We start from the raw sequence: 12,301 nt of genomic DNA, 5'->3' as shown, positions 1-12,301 counted from the left end.
ATTGCACAAACATTTGCTCAGGTTAACCCACCAGTAGCTCATAGCTCTGAGTAACAATTATCCTCCCTTCACAGGAAACCAGCTCACTTGTCAATGAGGAGCAGCTGTGCAGAGCCCAGAACAAAAGGCTACATGCTAATTACTAAAATTGTTATTTATGTGCAAATTTCTGCTTAAAGTGCAGTGCTAACAAAGTGCTTGTTAATAAATAGCAAAGTACTTTTAAAGTGCTATACAGTGACTTAAGTAAAAACAGTCCCAGTAATGAAGCTCTCTTCATTACAAAAAGTAATGAGCTAATCACAAAGGAATTAATAAGCACATGGCCGAATCACAATAAACATCACAGAAAAATTTACCAGCGTGGAAAAACCCAGATAATTAAAAAATAACCGAATATGGTAAGACCTTAATGATAAAAATAAACCCAGAAATTATCAGAAAACTACCACAAAAAGTCATGACATTTATTTATGATAAACCCAGTCACTGTTCAGAATCTCAGCCTCTCATTTCTAATTGTTTCTGTAAGAAGTAGCAGTTCTGGGGATGTGGCCTGGATAACAACCTGATGTGAACCTGACACTGAACCACAAACATTAAATTTCTACAGGCTGTTCATGGCAGCATTCTGACTATAATGTGATTATTAGAGTCCAGCAGGACAAAGATATCAGGAGGTTAATCTGCTCCCATGCAGCATGGAACACAAAGTTCTGCAGAAACTTTGTGTTGGTTTAGCTTGAAGCAGATCACACTTTGGTTTTGGTGGTTGGAATAAATGGACATGTGTTTTTTTCTTCATCATATATTTCAATGGAACAGGAAGAGCTGTGTGGTTTTCCTTTTAACTGAAATTCAGAAGGTACCAGACCAGCTGCAGCAGTGAGACCAGGCATGTCTGCAGATGGTTGCAGTTTTAATACCGTAGAAATCGAAACTATTTTAGGCATTTTGAAGAATGAGGTAATAAAGTAATAACTAATATTTTTGGATTTGATTTTCTTCAACTTTATTATTCCCAGCTAAAAATTGATTTTTTAAATATCCGCTTTTGTTAAAACTTGTTTTGTGTATTTATTGTGTTTGTGAATTACCTTGTAATTCAATATATAAAGTTTTACTTGCTTACAACTATTGTCTCAAACATTTTAACATAACAGCCATATCCAGACCTCCTGAGTTTGAGCGTCAGTGGTGTCTTAATGCATAGGTTTCAATGGCCAGAGCAAATAAATATCGATGTAACAATAGCTCATTGTTATTCAATCATGTATGTTAGAAGTGTTGGACGTCATACAGTAATATGCTGTTTACTATTTACAAGAATGTTTGTGAAATATTGACCTGAAACATGATGGGAACTCTGTGACAGACAGGTGACCTGTCCAGGTGACCCCGCCTCTCGCCCGGAACGTTAGCTGGAGAGGCAGCAGCACCTTCTGACCCGCTGAGGGACCAGGTGTTAGAAAATGGATGGATGGTGGAAACTCCAGTTTAGTGCCATCTAGTGTTGAGATGGCAGAGAGCTACGCTGCCTGGAAAACAAAATGTGCCTGTAAAATGACCTGGACCGACCAAACAGGACTAGAACCAGTGCTTAACCTCACATTCTGCTCTGATGAGCCAAGTTCTGGACTACCTCACACACACACACACACACACACACACACACACACACCACATATATATATATATATATTCCCTTCTCACCCTTCGCAGGTGGTCTCTCTCTCTCTTTCCCATCTCCCAGAATTTATGGGATGGGTGAGGGTGAACATACATATTCGTTGTATGTTCCCAATGGGGGATAATTTGGGTTATGCCTTGTAGGATGATGACTGCAGCCATCATCTTCCTCGTTCATCAGGAGTCTGACTGAAGATGGCACCAGAAAACACAAGAAGATGAGCCGACACTGACTGGTAGTGACCTGTGTTATGGGATGGTTGGTGGTTCTTCAGTATGAGGATCTCAGGTCCGGTTTGTTCATGACGAGACGGAGACCAGAACTGTTCTGCTGATCGTCTCTGACGGAGACGTCAGTCTGTCCAGATCAACCAGAGACGGTTCTGCAAACGGACCTGGATCATCTGGACCCGGAACGTTTTAAATCAGCTGCAGGTTCATGTCTGAACTATAAACCTGCTGAGGTCAAATTACATAAATATACAGTTTGATACTTCAGTAGGACACAAGATGGAGCCAGTTAGTAACACTAAAAACAAAACCTTCACTCAGTTCCTGACAGAAACACTCATAAAGGAAAATATCCGAGATGAAAAGTGATTCAGATTAAACCGAGTTTATAAAAACCTGCTCAGCTTCAGCCAGATCCAGGAATCGTCTCTGCAGGTTCAGATCCACTGAAGTTTGTTCTGGTAAATTTTCACATCAAGTTTTTTTTATTTCATAAAACAGGAACCTGTCTGATCAGGGAAAACGATGTTTCCTGTCGGGTTGATCTTCTCTTCCTGAGCTGCTGACGACATCAGGAGGTTCATCTGGAGATGAGTTATGGATGTTTAACGTTGAGGTTTCAGCTTCTGCTGTTTCCTCTCATCGTTATAAGAGCAGGACGGAAAATGAAATGACTTCAGAACCTTTTCTAGAAACACGCAGAGATCCAGACGGGTTGTGATCTGAACCATCCGACCGTCAGTGAGGAGAAGCAGCAGAGACTTTCTGACGCCCGGCAGCCGGTTTGGGTTCTGCAGAACATCCTGTGTTGGAGCTGCAGGTCCGACTGACATCTGATAAACTTTATTTAAGCAGCTCCTGAACCTCAAACCGACCAGCGGTCAGAAAAACCTCAGCCTGAAGCTGTAAAATGAGACCAGAGGGTTGAAACCACTAACTGACCTCTGATGTTTGGCCTCATTTTTAAACTAACTTAATGTAAAAATGTGAAACATTTCTTGTTGGTTTTGAACATTAATTTCTCAGATTTCACTCGTGTGTTTGGATCAGTAACAGAACCAGAAGGAAAAACCATCTGATGGTGTTTATTACTTTATAGTGTTTAGTTCCCACATCAGGATGATGAAGATGATGAAGATGATGATGATGAACAGAGCAGAATCATGATGTTACAGAGGTCTGTGCTGTGGTTGGTTCTGCTGGTTCTGGTTCTGATGTTCAGGTCACAGTGTGGCTGAATGCTGAACAACAGGAAGAGCCGTGTGGTTTCCCCCCAGCAGCGGAACCAGCAGCTGCAGCAGCAGCAGCAGCAGCATCAGACTTTAGCTGCTGATTCTCTGACTCTGGAAAACCTTGAAGTTCACCTTCAGCTCCAACCAGAACCAAACTCCATCAGAACCAGTCGGACCGGAGGCTGCAGCCGGTTACCTGGAGCCCATGGGAGAGACGGACTGCAGAGGAGGAAGTGATGTCATCGTGGTGGTTTGTCTGGGGGTCATGTGACCTCCTGACGTCCAGATCAGAGCTGATCTCAGTCTGAGTCTCTGCTGCTGAAGACGAGATGAAGACGCTGCTCACAGCTCTGCTCCGTGAGTTACAGCCCGGTTCTGGTTCTGGTTTGGTTCTGGTCTGGTTTGGTTCTAGTTCTGGTTCTGGTTCTGGTTCTGGTTTGGTTCTGGCTTGGTTCTGGTTCTGGTTCTAGTTCTGGTTCTGGGTCTGGTTCTGGTTCTGGTTCTAGTTCTGGTTCTGGGTCTGGTTCTGGTTCTGGTTCTAGTTCTGGTTTGGTTCTGGTTCTTGTTTGGTTCTGGTTCTGGTTCTGTTTCTGGTTCTGGTTCTGGTTTGGTTCTGGTCTGGTCCTGGTCTGGTCCTGGTTCTGATTCTGGTCTGGTTTGGTTCTAGTTCTGGTTCTGGTTCTGGTTCTGGTTTGGTTCTGGTTTGGTTCTGGTTCTGTTCTTTTTCTGGTTCTGGTTCTGGTTTGGTTCTGGTTCTAGTTCTGGTTCTGGTGGGTCAGACATCTAGATCATGAATGTTTCCACAGGACCAGTTTTCAGTAGAATATATCGATAAACTTATTGTTTTATTAGTTTCTCTCTGCGTTCAGTTAAAATGTTAAAGTTTCTAACATTTTTTCATGAAGATGTAATTTGGTTTATACAAATTAAACTGAATTCATTTTACTGATAAAATGACATTTAAGTGCAACTGTTACCTTAAATGTTGTAAATGTTGATGAAAACATTAATCACTGAATGAATGAATGAATGAATGTAAACTATTTCACTAAATCTATTAATTCAGTCAAAAAGTCACATTTGTTTCTGTAGAACCTGAAGTTTTCATAAAAACATGAATAACTGAATATTCTGTCCTGAAAGGAAAATCATTTCTTCCTGTGTTCTTAAAATAAATTTTACTTCCTGACTTATCTCTTGAAATTGGGTCACTGTCTCTTTAAAAGCTCCTGTTGAAGCTCCGCCTCCAGGAAGTCGTCCATCATGGCTCCTCTATTAACCCTTTAATGTTTTTACCAGCTGCTTTGAGCAGCAGCTCCTATGAGGAGCTCAGCAGCTCCAGCAGCTGGTTGCTAATTGCTGCTGGCTAGTCTAGAGGAGCTGAGTGGGGAGGATCTGCCTCCTCCTCTCTCTCTCTCTCTCTCTCTCTTTCTCTCTCTCTCTCTTTCTCTCTCTCTCTCTCTCCATCTTCCCTCGATCCGTCAGACGTCTGAGAAATGAAACCAGCAGGTCCAGAACTGGACTGGATTTCTGCCGAGTCGACAGATTATCAGTCCTGTAGAAAACTGAGGAAATGATGGAGGTCAAATAAATATAACCCTGAATATTAAACATGAACTCAGATGGTTTCCTTTCTGTTGTCCAAATACTATACATGTTTTCTAAATATGATGTAATTTTTATCAAAATGAGTTAAAATTTAACTGTTCAAACCTGAATTTGTCATGACTTTAATCTTTTAGACAAAAACATTTAATGATATTTCATCTAAAGACATTCAGGTAAATATTTTCAATCTCTGTGTTTCTCCAGTGATTCTGGGATTTTCTGCTGGACAGGAAGTGAAGGAGAATCTGACAGGAACCGTTGGAGGAGCCGTCACTCTACCTGCTGCTGTCACAGAGACGGAGACGGAGATAGGATTTATTTTATATAAAGGAAAAATCATTGCTTCAGTGTCTAATGGTGAACTTAATATTATTGCTAAGAACATTTACCAGAACAAGCTTCAGTGGAGCCGAAGCTCTGGACTCTTTAAGATCACAAACCTGCAGAGGAACGACTCAGGAATCTATACAGTCCAAAGAGGCGAATTTTATTCTTCATATAACCTTCAGATTTATGGTAAGTATTTTTATTTAGGTATTTCTCTGATTGTCCTGATGGAATAAACACAGTCTGATGTTAGTAATTATCATAATCTGAGATTAAATCAGTTCTAAACGTTTTTCTTCTGCTAACAGATTTTAACTTTCCCCAGCAACAGATTAAATTTATGAAATCTTGTTTTCAGTTCACAGATATTATTAAACTATGTTTGACCAATAAAAATGAGAGGATGAGGTGATAAACTCAAACTCTCTCATTAAACATCAGGATAATAATCTAAGATCTTTGTTGGTGAAGTTAAATATTAAATATCTTCTCTGCAGATCCAGCACCGACTCCTGCAGTAACAGCTGTTCCTGTGACCTCTGACCTCTGCCTGCTGACCTGCTCTGTGGACAAACCAGCGACTCTGCTGTGGATCAGAGACGTAGAAATACAGAACCAGAGCCGCTCTGCTGTGTCTTTCACTGTTACTGTCCATAAGGAGGATAGAGCTTCATCATATAGATGCGCAGCAGCCAATCCTGCAGAGAACAAGACTGTTGATGTTAATGTGAAGATTCTCTGTTGGCTCAGCAAACCAGAACCTCCTGATACCCAAAGAAACTGTGAGATTTACCACAGACTGTTATAAATGTGATCATGTTCTGTAATAGTTTCTGTCAGATTTAGTTATTTGTCATGTTTTGTTCCTGGTGATGACAGATTGGATCCCAGCTCTTGTCTCAGTCGTGGTTCTAATGTTCGCTGCTGTTGGAGTCTGGATGGTCAAAGTGAAGTTTCTGGGCCGAAAGGAACCAGCTGGACAAACACAGAGCAGGTATTAATCATTATTGATTTGAATATTGGAGACTATCAAACAGTCTCTGAGGTGTAGAGCAGCTGAGGAAGTGAAACTAATGATGACATTTCTACTGTTCAAAACTCAAGTCCAAACTAATGATTCTTTATTTAATCTTTGAAATCCAGTCAGAGAATCAGTTCATCAACGTCCAGCAGCAGCAGGTCAAAGCAATAATCCATAAGAAAATATGCATTAAAGCAAAACATTCACAGCTTAGGAAGTCAGAAAAACATAGACTCACATCAAGCAGATCTGCAGCTCTGGGTTCACTCAGTGGGTTCCTGGTGGTTTGTTCCTGTTTCCTTAATCACTTTTAAAACCAGACAATGTTTAATTTATATCTGTATAAATGAAGGAAAAACTCAGTTAGTTAAATAATTCTTACAAAGAGTTTTTTATATTTTCATATTTAGGAGGAAAAACAGTTTATCCCAGAGTAATAAAACCTTTTGACCCCTAGTGGAGGCCTGCAGTGACCTCTAGTGGAGGCCTGCAGTGACCCCTAGTGGAGGCCTGCGATGACCCCTAGTGAGGCCTGCACTGACCCCTAGTGGAGGCCTGCGGTGACCCCTAGTGAGGCCTGCGGTGACCCCTAGTGGAGGCCTGCGGTGACCCCTAGTGAGGCCTGCAGTGACCCCTAGTGGAGGCCTGCAGTGACCCCTAGTGGAGGCCTGCAGTGACCCCTAGTGGAGGCCTGCGGTGACCCCTAGTGAGACCTGCAGTGACCCCTAGTGGAGGCCTGCAGTGACCCCTAGTGGAGGCCTGCGATGACCCCTAGTGAGGCCTGCACTGACCCCTAGTGGAGGCCTGCGGTGACCCCTAGTGAGGCCTGCGGTGACCCCTAGTGGAGGCCTGCGGTGACCCCTAGTGAGGCCTGCAGTGACCTCTAGTGGAGGCCTGCAGTGACCCCTAGTGGAGGCCTGCAGTGACCCCTAGTGGAGGCCTGCGATGACCCCTAGTGAGGCCTGCACTGACCCCTAGTGGAGGCCTGCGGTGACCCCTAGTGAGGCCTGCGGTGACCCCTAGTGGAGGCCTGCGGTGACCCCTAGTGAGGCCTGCACTGACCCCTAGTGGAGGCCTGCGGTGACCCCTAGTGGAGGCCTGCGGTGACCCCTAGTGAGGCCTGCGGTGACCCCTAGTGGAGGCCTGCGATGACCCCTAGTGAGGCCTGCACTGACCCCTAGTGGAGGCCTGCGGTGACCCCTAGTGAGGCCTGCGGTGACCCCTAGTGGAGGCCTGCGGTGACCCCTAGTGAGGCCTGCAGTGACCCCTAGTGGAGACCTGCACTGACCCCTAGTGGAGACCTGCACTGACCCCTAGTGGAGGCCTGCGGTGACCCCTAGTGAGGCCTGCGGTGACCCCTAGTGGAGACCTGCACTGACCCCTAGTGGAGACCTGCACTGACCCCTAGTGGAGACCTGCACTGGCCCTAGTGGAGGCCTGCGGTGACCCCTAGTGAGGCCTGCACTGACCCCTAGTGGAGACCTGCACTGGCCCTAGTGAGGCCCTAGTGGAGGCCTGCGGTGACCCCTAGTGAGGCCTGCACTGACCCCTAGTGGAGACCTGCACTGACCCCTAGTGGAGGCCTGCGGTGACCCCTAGTGGAGGCCTGCACTGACCCCTAGTGAGGCCTGCACTGACCCCTAGTGGAGGCCTGCAGTGACCCCTAGTGAGGCCTGCGGTGACCCCTAGTGGAGGCCTGCACTGACCCCTAGTGGAGGCCTGCACTGACCCCTAGTGGAGACCTGCACTGACCCCTAGTGGAGGCCTGCGGTGACCCCTAGTGGAGGCCTGCGGTGACCCCTAGTGGAGGCCTGCGGTGACCCCTAGTGGAGGCCTGCACTGACCCCTAGTGGAGGCCTGCGGTGACCCCTAGTGGAGGCCTGCGGTGACCCCTAGTGAGGCCTGCGGTGACCCCTAGTGGAGGCCTGCGGTGACCCCTAGTGAGGCCTGCGGTGACCCCTAGTGAGGCCTGTAGTAACTTAAAACCTAAGCGGGTGTTTTTAATATTTCCTCAGTAAAGGATAAACAAAAACTCCCATAAGTAAAACTTAATAATAATAATAATAATAATAATAATAATAATAATAATAATAATAATTCATACCGTCATCAACTGTTTACTTTTCTTGACCATAGAAAGTAAACCTAGATTTTTTCTTCTCTGGTTTTTGTGCAGAGTTTTTTTCTGTCTTCTCAAACCTCCAGTCAGATCAGATGGTTGTTACACACCCTGGTTCTGGTTCTGGTTCTGGTTCTGGAGGTTTTTCCCTGTTAAACGGGAGTTTTCCTCTCCACTGTCGCCACATACATGAGGTATGAGGTATTTCTGTACAGTCAGACTGCTGAGTTTCTTTACGTAGAAAACTTTTTCCTATTTGAATAATAAACTAAACTTTCTTGTTGTATTTCTAGGATAAAATTGGAAATAATTTGGTTGAAAGGACTGTAATATTTGTGAATATAATCTGGATATTTAATCTGGATATTTATTAAGACAATATGAAAAGTGTAGCTCTATAATAAAATAAAACAGATTTAATCCAGGAAATGTAACTCCTCAGTTCTTAAGAGAAACAAAATCAGTTTATTTCTGTTTAAAACCCAGTTTGTCCCACTAACGTTAAAAAGAAAACTGAACTCTGATCAAACATCACAGCCCACCGCACACACCTCCATATTGTCCCTGATAGACAATCTGTGCTAACAAGGAAATGATGCCACAAACTGAAACGACTTATTATTGTTCTCTGATCAAAATATCCTTTTGAATAAAAACTATTCAGAACTACAGCCAACATCAAAGGATTTGTAAATTTGAAGAATAAATTTGAGGTTACATTGTTAAACTGAATATAATATTTATTAACTTTGTTGTGTTTTTATGTTTTCAGATCAGGATTTTCGTCTCCTCCAGAAGTTTCTCCTCAGGAAAATGATCCAACATTTACAGCAGTTATTTACAGAACCTGAAACCAGGAAAAACCTTTAAAATGTTCCTGTTTTTAAATCTTTTATTTTCTCCAGTTTATCTTATTTTTATGCAGAAGTTTAAATTAACTGAAGTTTATGGAAAACAAACTTTGAGCTGAACTGTAGAGAAAACAGATGCAATAAAATCACATTTATTTCTATAGAGTATTTATGAACTTTGATCATGGGTGAAAGTAGTTTTAAATTCTTGGGGGTACTATGACAAAAAAAATTGTGTGCTTTGGAGTTTCTGTGCTGATTACATTTTTGTGAAGTGATTAAAGCTGGTAGCTCTTGAATTGCTACAAAATAAAGCTGTATTTCCTCCTTCAGCCCCACTGGCTGCAATGTCGACACCTTGAGATGCCATGAGACCTAAATCCTGAACATCATGGCATGGAGAGCATCCCAGTTTTCCATGTCTGGTTCTACTGGTCCTGTGTCCAGACAGAGGGATAATCAGTAGCCCAGCATCATGACCTGTTGGTTCTGAAGATCCTGCAGCTTCTCTTCCTAACATGGCGCCTCCTCACCCTGACTCTCAGACTGACAGGAGGAACCACAGAGCTCTGTTAGGTTAAAGCTCATCTTCTGAAGTTGGGATGTTTTTCCTCCAACGGGTTCCAGAGGAATCACCTCAAACCAGATGCTGGACTGGATTTTATTTCACTGTCATTTGTGAATGTTTCTCATTTTCAACAGTGGAGCTATAAAGGTTGAAAAACGTTATTATTTTGGAGAAAATCTCATCAACATCAATATTTCCACTAAATAAGAGGCAAAAAACAAAATTGTTTGATAAAGAAAAGCCTCTCAGAGTCTGAGCCCGACGGCACCAAGCTATTTTTTTTATATTAGACAATTAATTTAATTTCACATAATTATCGCGGTAGAAGCCATTTGTTTGTTAAATACTTAATGAGACATATTCACCGTGTTTGATGTTTGTTGTAAATGACACATAGTAACAAAGAACGAGGTAATTAGTCCAAGTTTGTTGTTTATTGAACGTTCAGAAACTACAGCGGCTGTGATGAGCCACAGCAAAGGTAAAACAACCTGAACAGGTGATCAACTCTAAACCACTCACACCTTTTTACTCTCCTTCTCTGCCATTTAAGCACAGCCGTTGCCATAGCAACCTGCGCTCCACAAGCCGACCAGAGATTACGTTAAAAACATAACATTCAGTCCGTTATGGTACCAGGTTTTCAGGGTGGATATTTATTTTGCGATCATTAATAAGCCTCATGATCACAGCGGTGGTTGATTTTAAACTCCTGCTCTGCTGGTTATTTTGGTAATGGAACCGAAACGCATAGAATTGCGCAACACCTGGTTGAAACAATAATTACTGAGATTATTATTGTTGGGTCATTAATTTTAACACGTTTGTAGATTTTTTTGTTGTTCTTTAATAAAGTTATGAACGTTTTAAGCCAATCAGAGGACGTGCTGCTCTCAGCCTCCTGGCTGCGTTCAGCTGAGATCGACTCAAAACCTTCAGCGATCGTCGTGTTGCTCCGCTGCTCTAGCAAAGCACGAACAGTTCAGAAACAATATGAAATTAGAAAAACGGTATTCATTAACTGATTAAGTCGTGTTTTAGATTGTTTTTGAAAAACTAATCAGTCACAGCAGTGGCGCAAAAAGTGGGTATGCAGGGTATGCAACGCATAGGGGCGCAGCACCAGAGGTGGCGCCAAAACCCCGTCTGGAGGGGGCGGCGCGCCGATGATTGTTTTCCCATACACTTCGGCGCGTGTAACGCTCCTTCACCTCGCGCACATAACGAGGTAAATGTAGCGAGTTTTACCCTTCACGTATCGTCGCCTCGGGGGGGGGGGGGGGGCGTCTCTCCTTCACCCTGACGATCCTTCCCTCGGGAGGTTGGGTGGTGGGGGGCGCCGATCTATGTTTTCGCATCCACCTGAATAATGTGTAGTTGCGCCACTGAGTCACAGTGAACCCACTCATGTTTTACAGCAGACAGCCGCTCCTCTCTCTTGCAGGTACTGCATACCCCCTCTAAATCTTTTAGGGGTAGCAGCACCCTGCCGTACCCCTTACTTTCACCCCTGACTTTGATGCTGCTGACTGCTGCTGGCCAAAGCAAAAGACTTAAAGCTTAAGGAGTCAGAAAAACATAGAATCACATCAAACAGATTCTGGGTTTACTCTATGGGTTTCTGATAATTTATTTCTGCTCTTTAAAACAAGACAGTGTGTCTCAGTTTAATTTATATCTAAAAATAAAATAAAAATTATTTTTTTCCTGCATTCAAACTTTAATATTTTCATATTTAGGGGGAACAGTTCATCCCAGTCTGGATCCGAACAGGAAGCCTTTTGTCCCTCACCTGCAGTGACTCCTAGTGGACAGGAGGAGAAACTTCATCACAGTTCAGTGACGCACAAACAGCAAATTACAACAATTCAAACATTAAGAACAAACAATGAGGAATTAATCAATAACAGAGGGGAGTAGAAAGATGATTTTGCTGTTTTTTAAAGAAAGTTTGTCATTAGGCAGACTTTTAGAAAAAAGTTCTATTTTTCTCTGGTTTTGAGAAAATTATGAACAAACTAAATATTAAATTTTACCAAACAATCAGATAAAACGTATCAGGCTGTGAGAAAATCAGGTTTTTACTCTGTGTGTTTTTCTCACTGCTGGTATATTTAAGTTTAGAGGAACTGCAGTTAATATTAATGTATCTGATTATATAATGTGCAGAAAAAATCCTGACTGGATAAAGGAGTTTTATAATTTGTAAAATAATATAATGTGATCAAACTTTTACATTTTGGAATAAGATTAATTTAATGTTTCTGCATTTTGTTTTCTATAGAAGGAAAATAAGAATTTCTTGATTTTTACTGTTTTTTGTACTTTGTGACGCCTCTTCACATTGTGTAACTCAAAATGCTTTAATGTGAGCTCAGCAGTTCCACCAGGTGTTTGCTAATTTCTGCTGGCTAGTTTGAAGGAGCTGACGGGTGATCTCCTCTGTGAGTCCTCTCCCTTTTCAGCAGTTAGTTGAGATTAAAATATTTCTCAAACATATGAAGGAATGAAGGCGAACATTCCAGATGTGTTTTTGATTAATATAAATGAAGAATAAGATTATAACATGAAGTAAAGCTGAACCCGGTTGGTTTAACCTGATACTGGCCCTTTAAATGAACGGATCCTCCTGTTTTAGCCTCTATGGAACCGTTT

The 12,301-nt window shown here is 42.7% G+C and overlaps 1 protein-coding gene across 1 annotated transcript in view; it reads left to right on the top strand.

The window, feature by feature from the left end:
* LOC103472310 (C-type lectin domain family 9 member A-like) overlaps nucleotides 1–12,301 on the top strand; it is a 182,306-nt gene that overhangs the window by 60,156 nt on the left and 109,849 nt on the right. The gene's annotated exons all lie outside the window — the stretch shown is intronic.

Source organism: Poecilia reticulata, chromosome 1, assembly GCF_904066995.2.
Source record: "Poecilia reticulata chromosome 1, P_reticulata-male-v2, whole genome shotgun sequence".
Taxonomy (NCBI): domain Eukaryota; kingdom Metazoa; phylum Chordata; class Actinopteri; order Cyprinodontiformes; family Poeciliidae; genus Poecilia; species Poecilia reticulata.
Note: the sequence above shows the minus strand (reverse complement) of the source record. Positions and strands in the feature narration are given on the sequence as shown.